The sequence below is a fragment of the Lissotriton vulgaris genome, chromosome 3_1 (genome assembly GCF_964263255.1).
Source record: "Lissotriton vulgaris chromosome 3_1, aLisVul1.2, whole genome shotgun sequence".
NCBI lineage: Eukaryota > Metazoa > Chordata > Amphibia > Caudata > Salamandridae > Lissotriton > Lissotriton vulgaris.
In genome coordinates this window covers 710,265,522-710,286,257 of record NC_141689.1, presented here as the reverse complement: position 1 = coordinate 710,286,257, position 20,736 = coordinate 710,265,522, and the positions used below count along the sequence as shown (strand labels likewise).

Sequence of the window (20,736 nt, the reverse complement as noted above, 5' to 3'; positions counted from 1 at the left end):
GGGGGCGAGCGGTGCTCGCAACGGAGCCGCTCCGACACGAGCCGCGGTTGAGCTGTGCTCATGATGGAGCAGTTCCGTCATGGCCCCGCCTGCTCAATGGAACGTCCAGCGCAGGCGCGGAATTCGCGCCGCGCAGGCGCGCCGAGCGGGCCAGGACGGAACCGCTCCGTCATGAGCACAGCTCAACCGTCGCTCATGACGGAGCGGCACCGTCATGAGCATAGAAGGGGTTAATTGCTTTGTTGTGTAATAACCTGTGTTGAAACCCCCCCACCGGCTCTCCTTTACCTCCAGGACATTGGACCGCGCAGCCGATTAAGGGCTCGTGCGGTTAGAGAGACGCCATTCCAGGGAAGCCCTCGCTCCTGGACACGCCCCCCTGCCGCTCGGCCACGCCCCCTCCCAACACTATATAAAGCGCGCCAGCAAGACAGCGCGTATTAGTTTGGACCAGCGCTCCTGAGGCGAATAGCCAGGAGATTTGATTTTTAAACATTTTAATTGCTTTGTTGTGTAATAACTTGTGTTGAAACCCCCCCCCCCCACTGGCTCTCCCTTACCTCCAGGACATTGGACCGCGCAGCCGATTAAGGGCTCGTGCGGTTAGAGAGACGCCATTCCAGGGAAGCCCTTGCTCCTGGACACGCCCCCCCTGCCGCTCGGCCACACCCCCTTCCACTCCTCCCTTAAGCAATGTGCCTCGGCCAACCGCGCAGCGGACGCGCGCAGTGGGCGCGCCAAAGCAAAGCCCGTCTGTGGCCGGCCGGGGACAGGGGCCTCAGCCCCTGGCCACCCCAAGCCCCCTAGGATACAATACAGCTCCGCTTCCCTCCTCAAACTAAAACCTCCCACGGTAACCGGCTATCACCACCGTCATCATCCCCTGGACCTACCCACCTCCTGCCTACACTGCAATACTAGGCTTAACTCCGCACGGCATAAACCGGAGCAGCAGAAATACACCCTACTTATTTTGAACTGCAGATCCCTGCCCAAACATAGCGCTGAAATCTCCCTGCTAATAGACGAGCGAACACCTGACGCTGTCTTTCTAACCGAGACCTGGCTAACCCCTGACTGCAATCCAGATGTGATACAAGCACTCCCCCCTGGTTACCAGATCTCTCGTAGGGACCGCACACGGGGGAAGGGCGGAGGCCTCGCAATCATCCACAAAACTCTATACCAGTGCCACTGTATCCCTGATCCTATCCCAGACTGCGAAAGCATGTCTTTCTGCCTCAAACTCACCCCCAACGACAGCCTAACAGGTGCACTTGTGTATCGCCCTCTAGGCCCATTGAACCATTTCCACTCCTCACTACCCTCGCTAGCGGCCGAATTAGCTATGTCCTCTTCCAACTTAACATTGCTGGGTGATTTTAACATTCACTTAGACGATAGCGCTGACAGCACCGATAATGAGCTAACCTTAAGCCTGGCCGCAATCCAGCTGGAGCAACTAGTCCGAGCCCCCACTCACAACAAGGGTAACCTGCTTGATCCTGTTTTTAGCAACTGTCCCAACCTCTCGGTAGGTACTAATACACACCTCCCCTGGTCCGACCACTTTCTTATCCCCCTCACTTGGTCCACCCACGAACCCATTTCCCACACCCCCACACCGCGAAAAATGAGAAACTGGTCGAGGCTCCCTCCAGAACAGTGGTCTAGCTCACTGGCAGCCTCAAAGCCCTCGCTCTCCCAGAACCCCATATCTGACAGTAGGAACTTCAACAACTGGATTGAGGAGTCTATCGACTCTATTCTCCCCGCTCGGAAAACGGTGTTAAAAGAGCACGAGAAACTGCCCCCTGGTACTCAGAGGAGCTCAGGGAGAAAAAACGTCAGTGCAGGAAGATTGAAAGAAAATGGCGCCTGGGATTTGCCACCACTGACAAAGCCAAGTACAGGGAAGCCATCAGATCTTACAAACTCGAAATAACCACAGCACAATCCGCTTACTATAAGGAGAAAATCATGTCAGCTAAATCCAAGCCAACAGAAATCTACCAAATAGTCAAAAGCCTCTCCAAGCTTCCCCCACCTGCAGTCCCAGCCGACAATCCCACGGTTCGCTGCAATGATCTAGCCGAATTCTTTTATCAAAAAAATAAACAAAATATATTTATCCTTTGCGGCCCCTGTCCCAGAGCTTAGTGCTGCTGAGTCTCAGCCTCCCACAGTAAAAGAACACCCCCTACGAGTAACCCTGAGCAATTTTCCTCTCTTAGACCTAGAGTCACTCAAATCCCTCTCAACAAACAAAATCAGGCTCCCCTTGCGACCCAGCCCCCCCCACGCACGAGGACCACAGCTAGCCAAGTCATCCTCCCCACCCTTATGGATCTACTTAACGGCTCCATACTAAAGGGAGTTGTACCTCCAACTTGGAAACAGTCAATGGTGAAAGCACTACTGAAAAAGCCCAACCTTAACCCCAATGATCTTAACAACTATCGCCCCATCTCCCTGCTACCCTGGGTAAGCAAGATTCTGGAGAAACACATCAACCTCCACCTCACAAAATTCCTCGAAGAGAACCGCCTATTGGATTCTACTCAAACAGGATTCCGTACCAAACATGGCACAGAAACGTCTCTTCTAGCTGCGACGGAAGAATCCAGGAGGATCTTGGACCGAGGGGGGGGATCAGTGGCAGTTATCCTCCTCGATCTGAGCGCCGCGTTTGACACGGTGTGCCACAGAACTCTGCTGTGTCGACTATCCGATCTGGGAGTTTCCGGAGACGCTCTTGCCTGGCTGGGATCCTTCTTGAGCGGAAGGACCTTCCAGGTCTTCGACGGTGACTCCTGCTCCGCCAGCAGACCCCTGGACTGCGGGGTACCACAAGGCTCTTCATTAAGCCCATCACTGTTCAATATGTACATGAGACCGTTGGCTGAGGTCGTCCGCTCATATGGTATCAAGATCATCACGTACACGGACGACACTCAGCTTGTGGTCTCCCTGGGACAGAGGAACAGTGAGTCTCTGCAAGCCAACCTGACTGCTTGTATGGAAGATGTTAAGAGATGGATGACGGCATCCTCTCTAAAACTCAACGGTGATAAAACCAAGATCATGCTTCTCGGCCCCCCCTACTCCTACCACCATCGACCAGCTATGGCACTCTAGTCTAGGTCCCCCTCCAACTCCGAAGGATAATATTAAGAGTCTAGGAGTATGGTTGGACAAATCACTTACCCATAACTCCCAGGCAACAAAAACCTCCGCAATCTGCTTTGGGATCATCCGGATGCTGAGAAAAATCCTGCCACTCCTGCCCTTTGAAGCCAAGCAAGTTGTCATTCAGGGTCTGATCCAATCCAGTCTCGACTTCAACAACGCCCTTTACCTGGGGGCCCCCGAATACGTGCTGCAAAAACACTGCGCAGCACGTACGCTACTCCAGATTCCGCGCAGAGAATCGGTGGAATCAGGGATCAGAGCCCTCCACTGGCTCCCTGTTAAGGAAAGAATAAAATTCAAAGCCATGTGCATATCCCACCAAGCCTTTTACAGATCCGGCCCCGCAATCAATAATTCACTCCTCACCCCCTACTGCCCAGGCAAACTGCTCCGATCTACGAACGCATTTCTCGCTGCTAAGCTATGGAACTCCCTTCACATCCACCTAAGATCCAACCCCAACCTCTCATCTTTCCATAAAGGGCTAAAAACACTCCTCTTCAGAAACTAACCCCATCCCCTGATCCCTACCCCCTCAGAGCACTTCACCTCACTATTAGCGCTTGGACGCCCTAGGGCAGCAGCCGCACTTTATAAAACCCCTTTCATTTCATTCATTTCATAAAATACAGACAATGTGGAACGAATATGCTACTGACCAGTATGCATCTGTTCTTGGCATGTAGGGCTGCTGACATTCATATCTGTGCATAGATCGCCGCCTAGTGTTGGGCCCGGATGATCGCACATTGTTGTCCTGGAAGAGTCTTCGAAGTATCATGAGATAGGTGGCTCCTCCCCTGGACTACAGTGCGCATGGGCATAGACTCCATCCTCAGATTGTTTTTAGCCATTGTGGCCAAGATGGAGTGAAACTACGTGAATGATGACCATGTTAAAAGTATGTGTGAATGCTGCAGCCGCTACAGGTGCCGCGGAGGAGGGCGGGTGATATGAATGTCAGCAGCCCTACATGCCAAGAACAGATGCATACTGGTAAGTAGCATATTCGGTTCGAGGCATGTGGGCTGCTGAATTCATATCTGTGCATAGAATACATGCAGCAGTTTGGATAAGTGTTTTTAGAACAGCCTGCCCTACAGCTGCCTGCTGCTTGGAGTGCACATCAACACAGTAATGTTTTGTAAATGTGTGTGTGGTAGACAATGTGGCTGCTCTACATATGTCTTCCAAAGGAATATTTCCAAGGAAAGCCATGGAGGCCCCCAACTTTCAGGTGGAGTGGGCCCACGGTGGAATGGTGAGAGTGCGCTTGGCTTTCTGATAGCAGATCTGAATACATTTAACGATCCACCTGGCTATACCAGCCTTGGAAATGGGGTTACCTTTGTGTTGTGGCGCAAAGCAACAAATAGTTGTTTAGTCTTCCGAAAATCTTTGGTCCTATCAATGTAGTACATTAGGGCCCTTTTGACGTCAAGTGTGTGGAGCATTCTCTCCGCAAGTGACTCTGGATTTTTGAAAGAACACATGTAGTTCTATAGTCTGGTTGATATGGAACTGAGAAACTACCTTAGGAAGGAACTTAGGGTTAGTGCGAAGCACCACCCTGTTGGAATGAATCTGAATAAATGGCTCTTGGATAGTTAGTGCCTGGAGTTCACTAACTCGTCGTAGCGACGTAATCGCTATAAGGAAAGCCACTTTCCATGTCAAGAACTGAATCTTGCAGGAATGCAGTGGTTTAAAAGGGGGACCCATCAGCCTGGTGAGGACCACATTGAGGTTCCACTCGGGAGCTGGTGGTGTCCGCGGAGGAATGACTCGTTTGAGTCCTTCCAGAAAGGCTTTAATGGCAGACACCCTGAAAAGTGAGAGGTGCCGTCTGTTTTGGAGATAAGCAGCCATTGCGGATAGATGTATACGAATGGAGGCATAGGCCAGATTACATTTGTACATAGATAACAAATGATGTTTTGAATAGATGCATCCAGCGGGTTAATGTTGTGGTCTGCACAATAAATGACAAACCGCTTCCACTTCGCCGCATAGCATGCTCTGGTGGTGGGCTTCCTTGCCTCCCGGATGATGTCCATACAGTCAGGAGGCAAGGTGAGGTAGCCAAACTAAGACCTCAGGAGCCAGATCGCCAGGTTGAGCTGTTGCGGATCTGGATGCTGAATGTCGCCATGGCTCTGCGTCAAAAGTCTGGGTGTGAGGCACAGCCTTTGATGCGGTATCAGGGACAGTTCCAGAAACGTGGTGTACCATGGTTGGCGAGCCCACGTCGGAGCAACCAGGATGAGAGTCATCGAGTGCTGCTTCAGCTTGCGTGCCACCAGCGGTATTAGAGGTGCTGGGGGAAAAGCGTACGCAAATTTGCCTGACCAGTTCATCCATATCGCATTGCCTTGCGACTGTGGGTGTGGAAACCTGGCAGCAAAGCTTCGGCATTTCGCGTTCTACTTTGTGGCAAACAGGTCTATCTCTGGATGACCCCACCTTTGGAAGTACGGGTGGAGTACTGATGGATGTATCTCCCACTCGTGCATTTGGTGGCTGTACCTGCTGAGCAGGTCCGCCATCTGATTGTCCTTGCCTGGGAGGTGTTCTGCCATGAGGAAGATGTTTCTCTGAATGGCCCACTTCCACATGCTCTGAGCCAGATGAGACAACTGTGTAGAGTGTGTTCCTCCCTGTTTCTGAATGTAGTACATGGCCGTCATGTTGTCCGTACGGATCAACACGACCTTGTTGCACAGATGTACTTTGAAGGCTTTCATTGCCATGAAGATCGCCATCAGTTCTAGAACATTGATGTGCATCTTCCTTTGCTGTGGTGTTCATAGTCCCTGCACAGTGTAGTGGAGTACATGAGCTCCCCATCCCTGGAGAGAAGTGTCCGTCGTCAGAATGATCTGTGGCACAGGCTCTTGGAACGGTCGTCCTTTGCAACAGTTTTGTGGATTCCACCAATGCAGAGAGTTGTATGCACGACCGGTCACCAACACTAGGTCTTTCAACTGTCCGTGAGCCTGAGTCCACTGACGTCCTAAGCACTCCTGAAGCGAACGCATATGTAGTCTCGCGTGCGGGACTATGGAGATGCAGGATGCCATCATGCCAATCAACTGCATGAACACTCGCGCTGGAAGCGAGTGTTGAGGTCTGAATTTTTGTATCAGCGACTGAATGCTGCTGACCCTCACTGAATTTGGCTGTGCTGTGGCTGCCAGAGTGTTTATCGTCGCACCCAGATACTGCCGTATGTGGGGGGGTTGCAGGTGGGACTTTGGGTAATTCAGTGAGAATCCCAGATCGTGAAGAAGGTGAATGATGTGGGACATGTGGGCGGCACACTGCTGGGCTGACTTTGCCTGGATGAGCCAGCCGTCCAGATAAGGGTAGACGTGAATGTTTTGTCTCCTTAGGTGTGCCGCCACCGTCGCCAGGCATTTTGTAAACACCCTGGGTGCCGTGGTGACCCCGAAAGGTAGAACCTTGAACTGGTAATGTTGGTTTTGGATGGTGAACCGGAGGTATTTTTTGTGCGACAGGTGTAGCGGAATATGAAAATACGCATCCTTCAGATCTAAACTTGCGAGAAAATCCCCCTGACTGAGCAACGGTAGGACTTGCTGCAGGGTCAGCATGTGACAGTGCTCCGATAGGATGTACTGATTGAGGGGTCTGAGGTCCAGTATGGGTCTGAGGGACCCGTCCTTTTTTGGTATTAAGAAGTACAGTGAGTAAACTCCTGTGCCTCTTTCTTTCACAGACACGAGCTCAATTGCCCCTTTTTGCAGCATGACGAGGACCTCCTGCTGCAATAAGTGCCAATGCTCGGTGGACATAGGACGGTGTCTTGGGGGTATGTTGGGTGGAGTGGATGTTAACTCCAGACAATAACCGTACTGTATAAGCTGTGTGACCCACCTGTCTGTGGTGATGGACTTCCAGACCGGCAGGAACTGTTGAAGTCTCCCCCCGACAGGTGTTGCGTGGTCGGGGGGCAGTAACAAGGCGTCACTGTTTGTTAGTGGCAGAGGATCTGGAGTTGTTGTTTCCACGACCTCTGCCTTTGGCGCGGTTTCCACGATATCCACCTCGACTCTGTTTGGTGTATGTGGTCTGCGTGCCGCCTTTATAGTACTGTGTGATTTGGGAGAGCTGGCCTCTGGAAACACCTCTAGTGCTTGAGCGACGAAAAGAACCACCCCGGAACTGCCCCCATGGACTGAGCAGTTTCAGTGTCCTTTTTGATTTTCTCCAAGGTGGTGTCCACCTCTGAGCCAAATAGATGATCAGGGTTTACTGTCTGATTGAGAATGGTGGTTTGTATCTCTGGCTTGAACCCTGAGATTCTGAGCCACTCATGTCGTCTCAGCATGACACTAGTGTTAATAGCTCTGGCCGCGGTGTCTGCCGTGTCCAGTGCACATTTAATAGAAGCATTTGATATGAGCTTCCCCTCTTGGATGAGCATCTCAGGTGCCTCTTTGTATTCATCTGGCAGGTGCTGTAACAGGGTCTCCAGTGTGTCGTAATGTGCCCTGTCATACCTGGCTAGAAGTGCTTGTGTGTTTGAAATGCGCCAGATATTGGCCGCTTGAGCTGCCACCCTTTTCCCCGATGCCTCAAACACCTTAGATTCCTTATCTGGGGGAGGAGCATCACCCGTTGTTTGTGAATTAGCCCTCTTCCGGGCATTAGAAACAACAAGAGAGTCCAACGGCAACTGTCCCTTGATGTAAGTAGGGTCACCAGGCGCCGGTTTATACTTCTTTTCAATTCTAGGGTTTATCACCCTGGCTCTCGTAGGCTCCTTAAAGATCTCCCCAGCATGCTTCAAGACACCCTTCAACATAGGCAGAGTCTTGACAGTCCTCTCTGAGACGGAAAAGGTGTCAAAAAGAAAGTCCACTTCAATGGGGTCAGCATGGAGCTGGGCGTCATGATTCTTTGCTGCCCTTTCAATGAGGGCATTAAACGCAGCTGAATCCTCTGTAGGCAACGTTTTTACAGCATACATCTGAGTGTCTGGGGTAGAGTGAGGATCACCTGGGTCAGCAGCAGCTGCCCAGGGTTCATTGGTATCATCTGGCTCAGTGTAGACAGGATAGCTGTATTCATCATCATCACTTTCCCCAGTGTCCACATCTGAATAAGTGGGTGAGACATCATGGCCATGTGGAGAAACCGGTTCCACAAGAACAGGGGTCGAAGTGGAATCCTTTTTCTTCTTTAGTGGAATTTTATAGGACTCCATTGGCTGTTCCGGGGCAATTTTCCGCTTATGAAGGGAAAGTCTGCCTGTTTCGGCATCGATAAATTGTTCTTGTTGTTCTTCCAACGAGGATTGTCGATGCTTTAAGGCCGGGACCACTGTCGTCGACTTCGGCACCGAGGACACCTTCTCGGGCACGTTGGTGGCCATTCTAGGGGCGAAAGCCTTCGGCGCCACTTTCGGCGGCAACGTGAAGTGAATGGGCGTCAACGCCTTCTGAGGTTTATCGACAGGCTTCGAAGGTGGAGGATCTTTTGGCCCGACACTCGAGGCCTTGTCCTTGATGCGCTTCAGGGAGTCCGCAACTTGCTTGGAGAAAGCGGCGGACGGCTGCGTCGACTCGACGGAATCCTTCGAGGCACCACTAGACGTGGACTCGTGGGTCGGTCCGCTCTTGGCCTTGTCTTGATGCGGAGTCTCGAGAACCTTCGGATCACTGAGCCCTTTGTCTGTGTCGACCGGCTTCGGCGCCGATTTGTTCGGATCGACTGCCTTGACCTTTGTCTTCGGCGTGCCAGACTTCGTCTCGACGCCCTTGAGCTGTTTCTTCGGGTCAATAACGCCCTTTTGCTTCGTCGGTGTCGACAGGTCCGAGGGCTTTGAGCCGACCAAAGCAATACGCACTTTTGGTTTCGATGAGGGCACCAGTGCTTTCACTTGCGTCGAGACCGGTGTCTTCACTTCCGGTTTCGATTTCGCAGGGTGCGGCTTCTTACCAATGTCCGTAGCCGAGCCCGAAGGCGGGGCCGTAGAACTCACTGGAAGATCTTGGGTAAGGCCTAATGGCGATCCCTCGACCTGAGCCTTCTGAAGCGTTTCGGCCCCAATGTCAGTTTGAGTTAGCTCCTCGCTCGAGCTATCTTCCATGGCCCCAAAGCCCCCGTTGTCGTCTCCTACCTCGTCGACGACTTCTTCCGCGTCGAGCATTTCAACATCCGCGTCGTAGTTGGATGCGACCTCAGACGCGGGATTCGACAGGTTCTCACGAACTTCCCGGTCAGCACCTTCATCATCCCCGGCATCGAATATGTCCACAGGCGCCGGTGCAGTCTGCTGGGCCTCCTGGCGCGCAGCGCGACGATGCAGAAGAGTCTTCTTGGATCGAAAACGGGAACAAGCCATGCAGCTCGCTTCATCATGATCCGGCGACAGACACTTGTTGCACACCGGGTGGACGTCGATGTGGGGATACTTTAAGTTGCACACAGGACATCTCTTGAAGGGACTCCGTTCTATGATGGTCCGTCGATAAGGTCTCTGGCGTCGACTGGGCCTTCAGCGTCGAAAGCACGCAGCTCTCTGGAATCCGGCTCGGAACTGTGCTGGAAGAATCGGGCACCGAACGCAAGACTATACCGACGAAAAGCTAAAGGCCTTTTGGCCTTAAGAAAGTTTTATATCGATTCCGACTAGATTGAACCAATATACATCTGAACCCAATGGCGGAAAAAAACAATCTGAGGATGGAGTCGATGCCCATGCGCACTGTAGTCCAGGGGAGGAGCCACCTATCTCGTGATACTTCGAAGACTCTTCCAGGACAACAATGTGCGATCATCCGGACCAAACACTAGGCGGCGATCTATGCACAGATATGAATTCAGCAGCCCACATGCCTCGAACTACTGCATGCCTGCAGCACTGTGGTATTTCACTGAATTAAGCCTCAGTGACTAAGGTGAAGTTCTTGTGTACCCACGCTGATGGGCTAATTGAGGAAGGTCAAATATAAAGGACCCTACTAATGGGATTCAAGATCCAGAGGAGAGAGAGTGAATGTGGTTTGTCACCATCCGATACAGATGTTCCAAAAACTAGTAACTTTCAGTCACACAGAAGACAGAAAGGTAATCCTGCAAGGAATGCTTTGGTGGCACGTTTTGATCATATTTTAAATCAGTAACTGGGAAAACAGGGTAAACTCAAAGGATTCTCCCAAAAGTTTCACAAAACTAAGGTCACCCCTAGACCAGGTTTATCCGCACCATTGATCAAGAAAGAAGTTGTTCATTGGTAACAAAAATATTTAATTCAACACCTCACTTGTTAGATGTATGACAGAAAAAAAGATGACTGGACCACTCAATCCCACATGTTGAGTAGTCCGAAGAATTCTGCTTTTATTTGCATTTTTAATTTGCTGAACATCTCAAATTAAAATGCTATGCAGAAGTTATACTGAATTGTCCAAAGTAACTCAGCAGTGGAAGGAGATAGAAAATAAACATTTTGGAGTGTGGTTGGCGAACTAAATGTCTATTCTAGCACATACATCAAATAATATGCATCAGAATCCAAACAAGAGCCATGCCATGGTTTGTGCAAAATGGTTCAAACACAGGTGGTTGGGGAAATGAGAGATAAAGGAGGTGGTGTTTGAGGATTGTTTTAAAGGTACTCCGCATGATGTCAACTCTTGGGCTAAGAAGGGATCAGAAGGGAAAAATACCTGAACCTTAAAGAGGTGTAGGAGTTTTAGGACTGTTCAGAAGATATCCAGCTCATGATCAAAGAGGCGGCCAAGAAGTGAAAAAGGATACCATGCAAAAGTCAACAGATTGCACATTTTCTAATTGAGCTGTTGGTAAGGAACATCAGTAAATACATCTATGCTGTGAGAGAGAGAGACAAAACAGCATTTGGGATTGTATTTAGTTGCATTGAACTAGTTTGCTTTCTTACATGGTAACCTTTCTAGAAGTACCGCCTTAATACAGGAAGAAACACGCACTAACTTGCCAAAGTTGATTTGGAGTTCCTTAATGGAGTGCTGCTTCCTTCAGTGCCTGTGTTCTCTGCAAAGAGTGATAAGTTAGCACAATTGATCTAAAGGCACTGCAAAAGTTTAAAGATGCTAAAATATTGCTGTATGATAGGAAAGGATATGGATTCTTTCTCGGTCTGAAATAGGTAGCTGCTAATAGCTTTCAAACTCAGGCCAAAAGAAGCACCTTACGTTATTGGACTGCTCATCCTTTCACCAACATCAGGTGCCAGAACCTGCTTGAGTGGGTGGCAGCAGGGCAGATAATCACCTGGGCCCCAACTCTGGTGATTTAGGTAATTTGCCACTGGTGTCTGTTCTACCATGGCTGTGCAAACTGGGTCAAGAACAAAACTTTTTTCACTTGACTCTCAGGCAAGCGAGGACAAGCAGTTACGGGCCGGTCAATGAAGTAGTGTACTGGCTGGGAGAAAGTGGTTTATTATCTGTAGTGGATGGTAGTTCGCCACAAGTAATAATGAACAAGTTACTTACCTTTGGTAAAGCCTTATCTGATAGACACTATATCTAGCCACAGATTCCTTACCTTTAAATTTCCCAGTACCCTTGTGCGCCGGTAGGTGGCATCAACTGGCTCTGCGCCTGTCAATTGGCACCATCTGCGCTGGAGTGCGGTTGCAATACCTATATAGATGCCACCCAGGTGAGCTGACAGTTACTTTTTCAAAACTTTCCGCCCTAGAAGCGCAGAGCCATGAAGTGCACTGACAATGGTGCGTCCAAACTTGGGCCCTGACTGGAGAAATCTGTCCGCAGAGCGGGAAGGATGGGGATCAGTAAGAATCTTTAGCTAGATATAGTCTACCAGATAAGGCATTACCAAAGTTAAGTAACTTGTTCATCTGATAGAGACGGACTTCTAGCCGCAGATTCCTCACCTTTGAATAGCTACCCAAGAAATACTATACCCCAGAGGGTAGTCTGTAGACAAATTTAAACTAGAAAGTCATGCAGGACTGAACAGGCAAAGTGCCCATCTCTGCGAGGACTGTCTAGGCAATGATGTTTAGTAAACATGAGCAGGGATGCCCACATTGCTGCCTAACAGATATCCAGGATAGGAACTCCACATGCCATTGAGGTGGTCGCAGCTTTAGCTCTGGTGGAAGGACCTCCTAAGCTTTCAGGAAGCTGCTTGTATTGTATTGTATTGTATCAGTCACTTGTAAAGCGCACTGTCGCCCTAAAGGTATCCTGGCGCTAATGAGCATGTGCTCAGGTCAGCCGTGGATGAACAGAACGGCCCTGAGTAGACTGATCGAGAGGAGACAATAGATTTCATTCTCTCGGAAAGAGACATGTTTTGACTCTTTTCCTAAATGGCATCAGATCCTCTAATTGTCTGATATTGGACGGATGAATATCTTGGTCTTACTAAAGCCAGTTTGGCCGCCGTCGGTTGGACCCTCTGAAGTCTTTTAATTAGGTACTTAGGAGGCTCGAGCAGCAGTGCATTACAGCGGTCAAGTCAACTCCAGATAACGCTTCTAACTACCAGTGCTTTTTGCCATTGCGTAGCACTTCTTGATATAGAGTATGACCCATAGAGAGATGGTGCGGTTTTGCACTTCCCAACCTTTTTTACTGCCATAAAAGCCCACGAAGAGTTGGTTGTCCACCAAGAACTCTCATATGTGGTCATGGTAGACTGAAAACACTCTTTTTGGGTCCAGACGGTGGAGTTGCTCCTCTTCTTTGGAAGGATGTGAAGGAGCATAGAAGGTAGGCAGGGTGACAGATTGACCACATGAAATGGTGTGACCACTTTTACTAAGAAAGAGGTCGTAGTGTGAAACCCCAGTTTGTCAGGGTAAACTGAGAAAAGGGGTGGCTTGGATGACAAAGACTGCAGCTCATTCACCCTCCGGGCAGATATAATTGCCACGAGGAAGGCTGTTTTAATTGTGAGCAGCCGGAGGCGACAATTGTGAAGAGGCTTGAAAGGAGCGCAAATCAAGAACATAAGGACCAAATTAACCCCTTGCATGCTGATGACGGCCCCCAGACATCATGCACTACAGTGCTCGTGTGCTGATGATGGCTGGGGGCCGCCAAGACCACACCCGCGATTGGAATGTCCAGCACAGGAGCAGAATCGTGGCAGCATGGAAGGGGTTAAGGTCTCACTGAGGCACAATAAAAGGAGAAGGTGGGAACATATGTACAAGGCCCTTCAAAAATCTATTTGCATTAGGGGACGTAAATAAAGAGGGTTGGTCAGGCAACAGCAATTAGGCAGATAGACCAGAAAGATAACCCTTCAGAGTGACCAAAGCAGAGCCCAGCTCGGCAAGGGTAAAAATAAAAAGAAAAATATCATGAGGGAGGCAGAAAGTGGGTCAGTGGACTTTTCCGTACAATATGATGCACATTGCTTCTAATATCAGGTGTATACTGCCTTAGTGGAGAGACGCCTGGCTGCCACAATAACATTGCAGACTTCGGGAGGAGGCTGAAAGCTATCAACTACCACAGTTCAATCTCCACATAAGAAGGCGGAGAGTTGACCGGTTCGGGTGGAGGACCGTCCCCTGTTGCTGCAACTGAAGATCCTCCCAAAGGGGCAGCCTGTGTGCAGCATCGATGGCCATGCTCAGTAGCTCAAGATACCGGACTCTCCGTGCCCAGTATGGAGTAGCAAGGAGAAAATGTGCTCGATCATTCCTGAGAACTCTGGGCAGGAATGGTATGGGCAGAAAGGGGTACAGGAGAGGATGCCCGAGCTACAATCGAGACGAAAAGCATCTCTGAGCGAGTGCTGCCTTGGAAACTCCACTGTGCAAAATTGCTGACATTGCACGTTCTCGGCAGAGAGAAACAGATCTAATTAAGCCTCTCCCCACTGATGAGACCTTGTGCCACATACAGCTGGAGACTCCATTTGTGATCTGCTAGGCATCGACAGCTGAGTCTGTCCTGTTAGGTGTTGAACCACCAGGGGAATGCCCTGCTGTTACAGCTATGTCCAGAGATGCAGGGCCTCTTGACAAAGGGTCCACAACCCCTTCCTGCCCTGTTTGTTGCAGTGCCACAGGGCAGTGGTCTTGTCCGTCCACTTCTACCATCCTTCCCTTGATGGAGGGTAGAATGGATTTCAATGCTAATCGGATCATTTGGCACTCTGTTAGCGTGATATGGAGCTCAGGATCCGCTGGAGACAAACGTTTTTTGATCTCGGGTGGTGGGTGGACCACACAGCTGGCTACCCAGCCCACGAGGCCAGTAGGAAACGCGACCTCATTCATCCATGCAGAGGCTGGGAAGGCTGCATGGTTCAGTGGCAGGGATAGGGTTAGTGTGGTTGAAAGCCCCTTATGTAGCCACGAAAGGAGCAAAAGGCAGACTGGGGACGACGTTGGGCAGCAGAGATGCCAAAGGTCGTGGCTGTAGTCCGCGAGTCCTTTAAGTGCTCCAGTGCAGAGTCTGCCTTGTCTCTGAAGAGACGAGTGCCACTAAAGGCATATCCCTAAGGGAAGCTTGGACGTCCTCAGAGAAGTCAGTCGTTCTCAGGCAGGCGTGGTGCCTCAGAGCCACCGTCAAGGAAACTGCTCTGCCTAGCGAGACTGTTGTGTCCAAACCACAATGGATTGTGAACCCTGCTGCGTCTGTCCAGTCTCTAATGCAGTGGTCTTCAAACTTCTTAATGCTGCCCCCCCCCTTTCCACTTGTAAAAACAAAAAAAAATCCCCAGGCCCCCCTGCACTTTTTACACGATGATAATGCTAAATTGGAAATGTTTAACTATGTCTAAACATATTTAATCAGTGCAGTCAAGCTGTTACCCCTCTTTACACATACTCCCAGTCAGGAAATAAATGACAAACGTTGTTAATGATGGCCCATTACAAGGTGACTTACTGCCACTCATGCTTTTAATACTTAAAACAAAATATTATGCTTCTCTTGGCCAGAGACTGGCTCCCCCACTGAGATCACTTAAGGCCCCCCAGGGCGGCCCACCCCCCCCAGTTTTAAGACCTGTGCTGTAATGGCTTCGGAGACGGTGGTCCGTGCCTCTTTCGGGACTTGCGGGAGCACTTGTGCAACCATATCCCACAGCATGTGGGAATAGCTTCCCTATAGGCATGCAGTGTTCATAGACCGCAACGCCAGGCTGGAGGAAGAAAACATTTCCTTCCCCAAAGGGTTCAATCTCTTGGATTCCCTGTCCAGAGGTGTGGTAGGGAATGTGCCCTGGGATATAGAAGCTTTGGCCACTATGCTCTCCGGGGTAGAGTGTTGGGTGAGGAAGTTTGGTTCTGGCACTGGGGAATCATTCTATTCACAGAAGCCCCTGTACATGGTTTGGACCAGGTTCCCAGAAGGATGTCTGTAAGGGCCTCATTGAATTGGAGTAGGGTTATGCAGAGAAAACTCCCAGTTGCGGCACTTCAGTCAAGAGATCAATGTTGACAGCCACCGAGGGCAGCTGAAGGTCAAGGACCTCAGCTGCTCTCCACAACATCACAGCATAAAAAGCACCCTCCTCAGAAGCCACGATAGTTAGAGAAAACATGCCTGGATCTGGAGATGTATTGAGTCCACCAGCAATACCCAGTTCCTCAAACCAGTCCAATAGGGACTTGTATGGCTGGCATTCCAGAGGGTTCAGTGGCCCCTCCTGCTCCTCCACAAGGCCTAGCCTGTAGGAATAGGCCTCAGGATCCGATCTAGGACACGAAGGACCTGCCGGCGTTGGAGTTGACCGATGCCCATATGGCTCCGTGTCCGATTCGGGAATGATAATGGGGCTGGCGCTGTCAGGAGTGTCAACATAGAAGCTGGTGCCGCCGGGAGCGTCAGCATCCGGACTGACGTTGGGGAAAGTCAAAGTGGTACGACTGGCGCCGAACTAGATCCATTTTAAGATCCACTGGAGCCCATTGGAGCAGGTACTGGAGCCACCGGTGCAGAACTAGATCCCCCTCCCCCCCCCCCCCCACTAACCATGAGGGACACACAGGGTCCTCAACAGGGCAAGGCCACCCAAAAATGAGATGCAGGGCCTCAGAAAACTCTTTACGTTGGACAGGGGTTGCTTCAGCTATTAGGGGGGTGTATTCTGAAGAACCAGGTCTTGGATGCTGTTGCTCCTTCGTCATGTTGGCTGGTGGATGAGGAGAAGTCGAAGAGCACTTCGACTTCTTACTCTTCTTCTTGTGTCTTTTACCTGAATGTCCCAACGATGTCAAAGAGGACTTTGGACAATCCCGGGACATCCCTTCCGACCTGGACCTCTACTTTCACAGAGTCGCTGTCATGATTCTCACCTGGGTATTCTGCAGGAATTAAACAGGGCTAGGACGTAAAGGCTCCCACTTCCCAATCAAACGAGCAAGCCCAACAATAGTCAAAGCCAAACCCAATCGACAGGGAAATGGGGAAGGGAGGAAAAAGGTGACCTCCACAGAATACTGTGCTGCAGGGAATGTGTCCGTCTAGTACCAGTCTATCTCTCTCTCTCCCTATGGATAAAGATAAGCAAGACATTAATAACCTAATAAATCTAAGGAATACCCCTTTACCCTTCTATTAGGTGCTTGCAGTGCTGAAAATTACGTGTACCTGTAAATCCCCTTTTTCCTGTGTAATGTGAAGTGGCACTGTCAGCTTACGTATAAATACTTGAGGGACATTCGCCAATGGTTAATCAACACAGCATTATAGGCTCCTTGATATGTAAGAGCACTTTTCATAAAAGGCCTACCTATAATGCCTCTATTAACGTCCAAGAAAGTCTTTTAAGGAATGCAGGGATCTATAAAGCAGAATCAGGGAACAAGCAATGCATTCAAAGCAAAGCATATTAACATCTTGTGTAAAACAATTGGGCAAATCGTTTACCCTACATAGTATGAGTGAATACAACAAAATTAATTAGTATGAAACTGTCCCATAATGCTTTCTATGACATGTTGATCTGACTTTTCTTATGTCCCACAGATCACCACACAAAGGATCGGTTCTAACCATCTGAGGCTATGGAACACAATTACGAAAGTAAACAAACTCTACGTCCTTTATAAATGAACAGTATGCAAGGTGCGTTACCGGGAGGAGTTCAGATTCTGCTTAATGTTTGGTTGTTGTTTTGTTTCCCATGCAAGTTTTGCTGACTAAGATTTCCTCCATAATCCAGGAGGGAAGAGAGGCAAACGGCTCAGGAGCAAAAGATGGGAAGACTCTGAGTTGCCCGAAACGACGGACAAATCCGCAGGAGCCCAGACGTGAGGAGAAGGAAAACTGCAGGAAGGGACTGATGAGACTCCAGGTGTCTGCAGCCAAAAACAACTAGAACGGCAAGCAGCTGCCTGTGGCAGAGTGTGCGTCTTACGGATTGCGGGGTCCGCCCCTGCTGCACGTGTAAGCCTGATCGGCATAAATGTAGTCTGACAGCTGTGTGTCGGTCCCCTAGCGGCTTCAGGGACCGCTCCCAGAATGCCTTTGGCTTCATGGGCCTGCAAACGGACGTGTTGTGGTCGCGATCTAGGCTCCACAGACAGACACGGTGCAGATCAGTCACCAATATCACCCAGTGGGAGGCTCCGCAGGGCTTAAAACCTGTCCTACGCCACGACATTCTCTACTCACCAGGAGGAAACTTCAAAGAACTTTCAACAAAAAGTCAAAAAAATCCTGTAAAAAACATAGGGGTAGCTCTGCGGATCACAGCTGGCTGGCGCAGAAAGAAAAGAACTGATGTCAGTGCACCTGGGTGGCCCAAATATAGTTACTACGATGTCACTCCGGCACAGACTAGGCCAGCGATGGACACTGAGGTAATCAACGCTACCTACCGGCGAGCAGGGGTACTGCTAAAAAATCTTCCAGATACATTCTGACGCCTGAGAAATACAAAGGTAAGGAATATGTGGTTAGAAGTCTATCAGATAGCACTACTCTTATTACGTCTATTAAAGTTTCAGTAATTTAAACCTGAGCTCACCCCCAGGTAGCTATGTCACAGAGCAGACTGGCTTAATTTAAGAAAACTAGTAAAACATTTAGAAATACCAAAACAGGTAAAAAAGTGGACCACACAACAAAATAAAAATTCCACTACATTTTATAAGAAAAGAGAATATTGTAATGACCACATAGACACCAAAATGACAAAATCCAATAAGGGGAGCCAAAGATATAATTTCTGAATTTTTAAAAATAAAATATAGCACCAATAAGCACAATGTGCCAACCAAGGGAAACTGTTCTTGCCCGACTGGGACAAAGGTTAGGTTTAAGGCCAACTGCGATGGAGCATGGGCCGGATACACAGGTAAGATTGGTCCCGGTCATAAAGTTACCTTCACACTTTAAAAAAAATTTTCAATCAGGGATCACATCCAGGAAGTTGTGGACATTGATCAGCTGCTGCTCGACGTCGGGCCTCGTGCAGCTTTCTACCTTTGGACTTAGTCTCTTTTCAGCTGGCAGTTCGATTTGTCCCTCAATGGTTCTCCAAGCAAAAGTTAGCAAAAACATTCCAAGTCCCAGTTTTCTATGTTTAGGCAGGAAGAATACACTCTGACACCAGCCCATAGTTCCAGGACATCTGGAACAGCACTCCCTCCAAAATAAGCCAAAAGCAGATCCAGTTAAAACATATGAGCTGGGCTCTTCTTTGAAAGAGGGATTCTTGCGGCTTCTGTGACCCTGTAGCTTAAAGGAATGGTAGCCACCAGATCCTTGGATTCTATGCCTTTGTCCTGAATACAAGTGGTCCAGCCCTTAGGGTTCTTCTCCCAGATCTCAACAGCATGTGCAGCCCTTCTTCGGTATTCCTAAGGTCTAATTGTTGCCCAAAGGTGCCAAATGTATGCCCAGTGGGCAGCTCCTCAACCACTGGGATTGGAGCCTGGCTGGCTACGAAGACAAAAGGGAGGCAAGTGGGTGCTACATCTGCCAATGACAGGGCAAGTATCCTATTGAGACATGAAAGGGGTTGAGCACAGTTCCCAGGCCATCATGTCAAGGGAAGCATTGTGTCAGTTCAAGTGTTATTTCATGGCATGTTACTATAATTATAGAATGCCATTCTTTACTAGAATGTTGATGCATCCTTTGATGAGGGATCCAGGTTCCAGCCATGTCTCTTTCTGGGTCTAGAGGAGTCATCAGAGTATGTTATGTGCTGTTCTTGTCATAATCCACAAATAAATTTACAATGAAAAGCCTGTGCCTGAGATTTGTCTTGTGTTCACTATAAAATGAATTTGGCAATAAGTTGTGTTTGGACCCTGTTTAGAGAAGAGCACCTTTCTACGTTTTAAACTTGCACCAGTGATTTGTGTTTGTGAACGCTACTTAGGTTGAATGTTAACTCTTCAACCCTACAGTAGAGAGCCCCTCGCTCCTGCTTATTGCGCTTAAGTGATTATCCTCTGTTAGTCTGCAAAGGGAATATCTGCCAATCAGGATCACTGGGCCTGTGTTCTTCCCAAGACTGCAAGAATGTGTCTTTGTACCAACAATTGGCTCATCTCTGGACACAAGTAAGCCCCTTGTAAAAGGTAATATGGGTAACAAGGGCAATGTGACCAGGGAAGGCCTCTAAGGGCTGCAGCACCTATTGTACCACCTTTAAAGACCCTGTACACCCAAACACTAGAGTTGACATGGCACACATCACTGTGTGCCATGCCTACAACCCACTGCCTAGATAAGTCATCACTCTAGCATGGTGCCCTTGCCCTCAGGTGAGCGTACAGTGGCATGAGCCCTGTACCCCTACAGTGTCTAAGTCCATTCCTGGACATTTTAAGTGTAGTAAAGCTATAAGGAGTTTGTGGTCTGGGCGTTGATCATTACGAACTCCATAGCTCCAAAATGGCTTTACTAAAAACTGAGACGTTTCTTAGTAAACTTCTCAGCACATTAAACCCACACTGATGCCAGTGAGGGATTTAATGTAAAATGCACTCTGAGGGCATCTTAGAGATACCCACTTAAAAACGAACAGCCCTGGTGTGCTTCCTGAATGGCTGCCCGCCATTTGCCACACCACCAGGCAGTTTTCTGGACCCCTGGGTAGAGAAATAAAGCCAATCCTGGGCAGAGGCGTCATGCCTTTCCCCCAAGATGGGCTGGGTCCATGAAGGGGAAGCTTCAAAGGCCTGCCGCCTTTAGGAGCTGTCCCTGCCTTTTGCTGCCCCCAGCAACTGGCTCCCACTGGTTCCACCCCCCACTTTGGGCTGGAGACTCGGCGGGAAAACCATGTTAGGAAGAGAGGTGTGTCCACCTTTGCCAACCCCACCCCTCAGGTTGGGAATGCGAGGTGAAGCACACATCTCAGACCCCTCCATCTTCAAGTTAATTAGGGAGCGGCTCATGCACCCCTCCCATTGGAGGGTGGTATATCAGGGGGTGTACCCACCCCAAGGAAGGGACCCATTGGTTCCGAACTACACACCCCTTTAAACGCCCTTAAATGTAGTATTTAGGAGAAACTCTAAACCTTGCCTTCTGAGATTCGAGTAAGAAAGAAGAAGGACCGATGACCCGTGCTGAACCA

General features: G+C 49.4%; 1 protein-coding gene across 1 annotated transcript in view; it reads right to left on the bottom strand.

Annotated features, from left to right (window-relative positions):
- The window catches only part of WDR36 (WD repeat domain 36), a 443,575-nt gene that overhangs the window by 48,624 nt on the left and 374,215 nt on the right, over window positions 1-20,736 (bottom strand). The gene's annotated exons all lie outside the window — the stretch shown is intronic.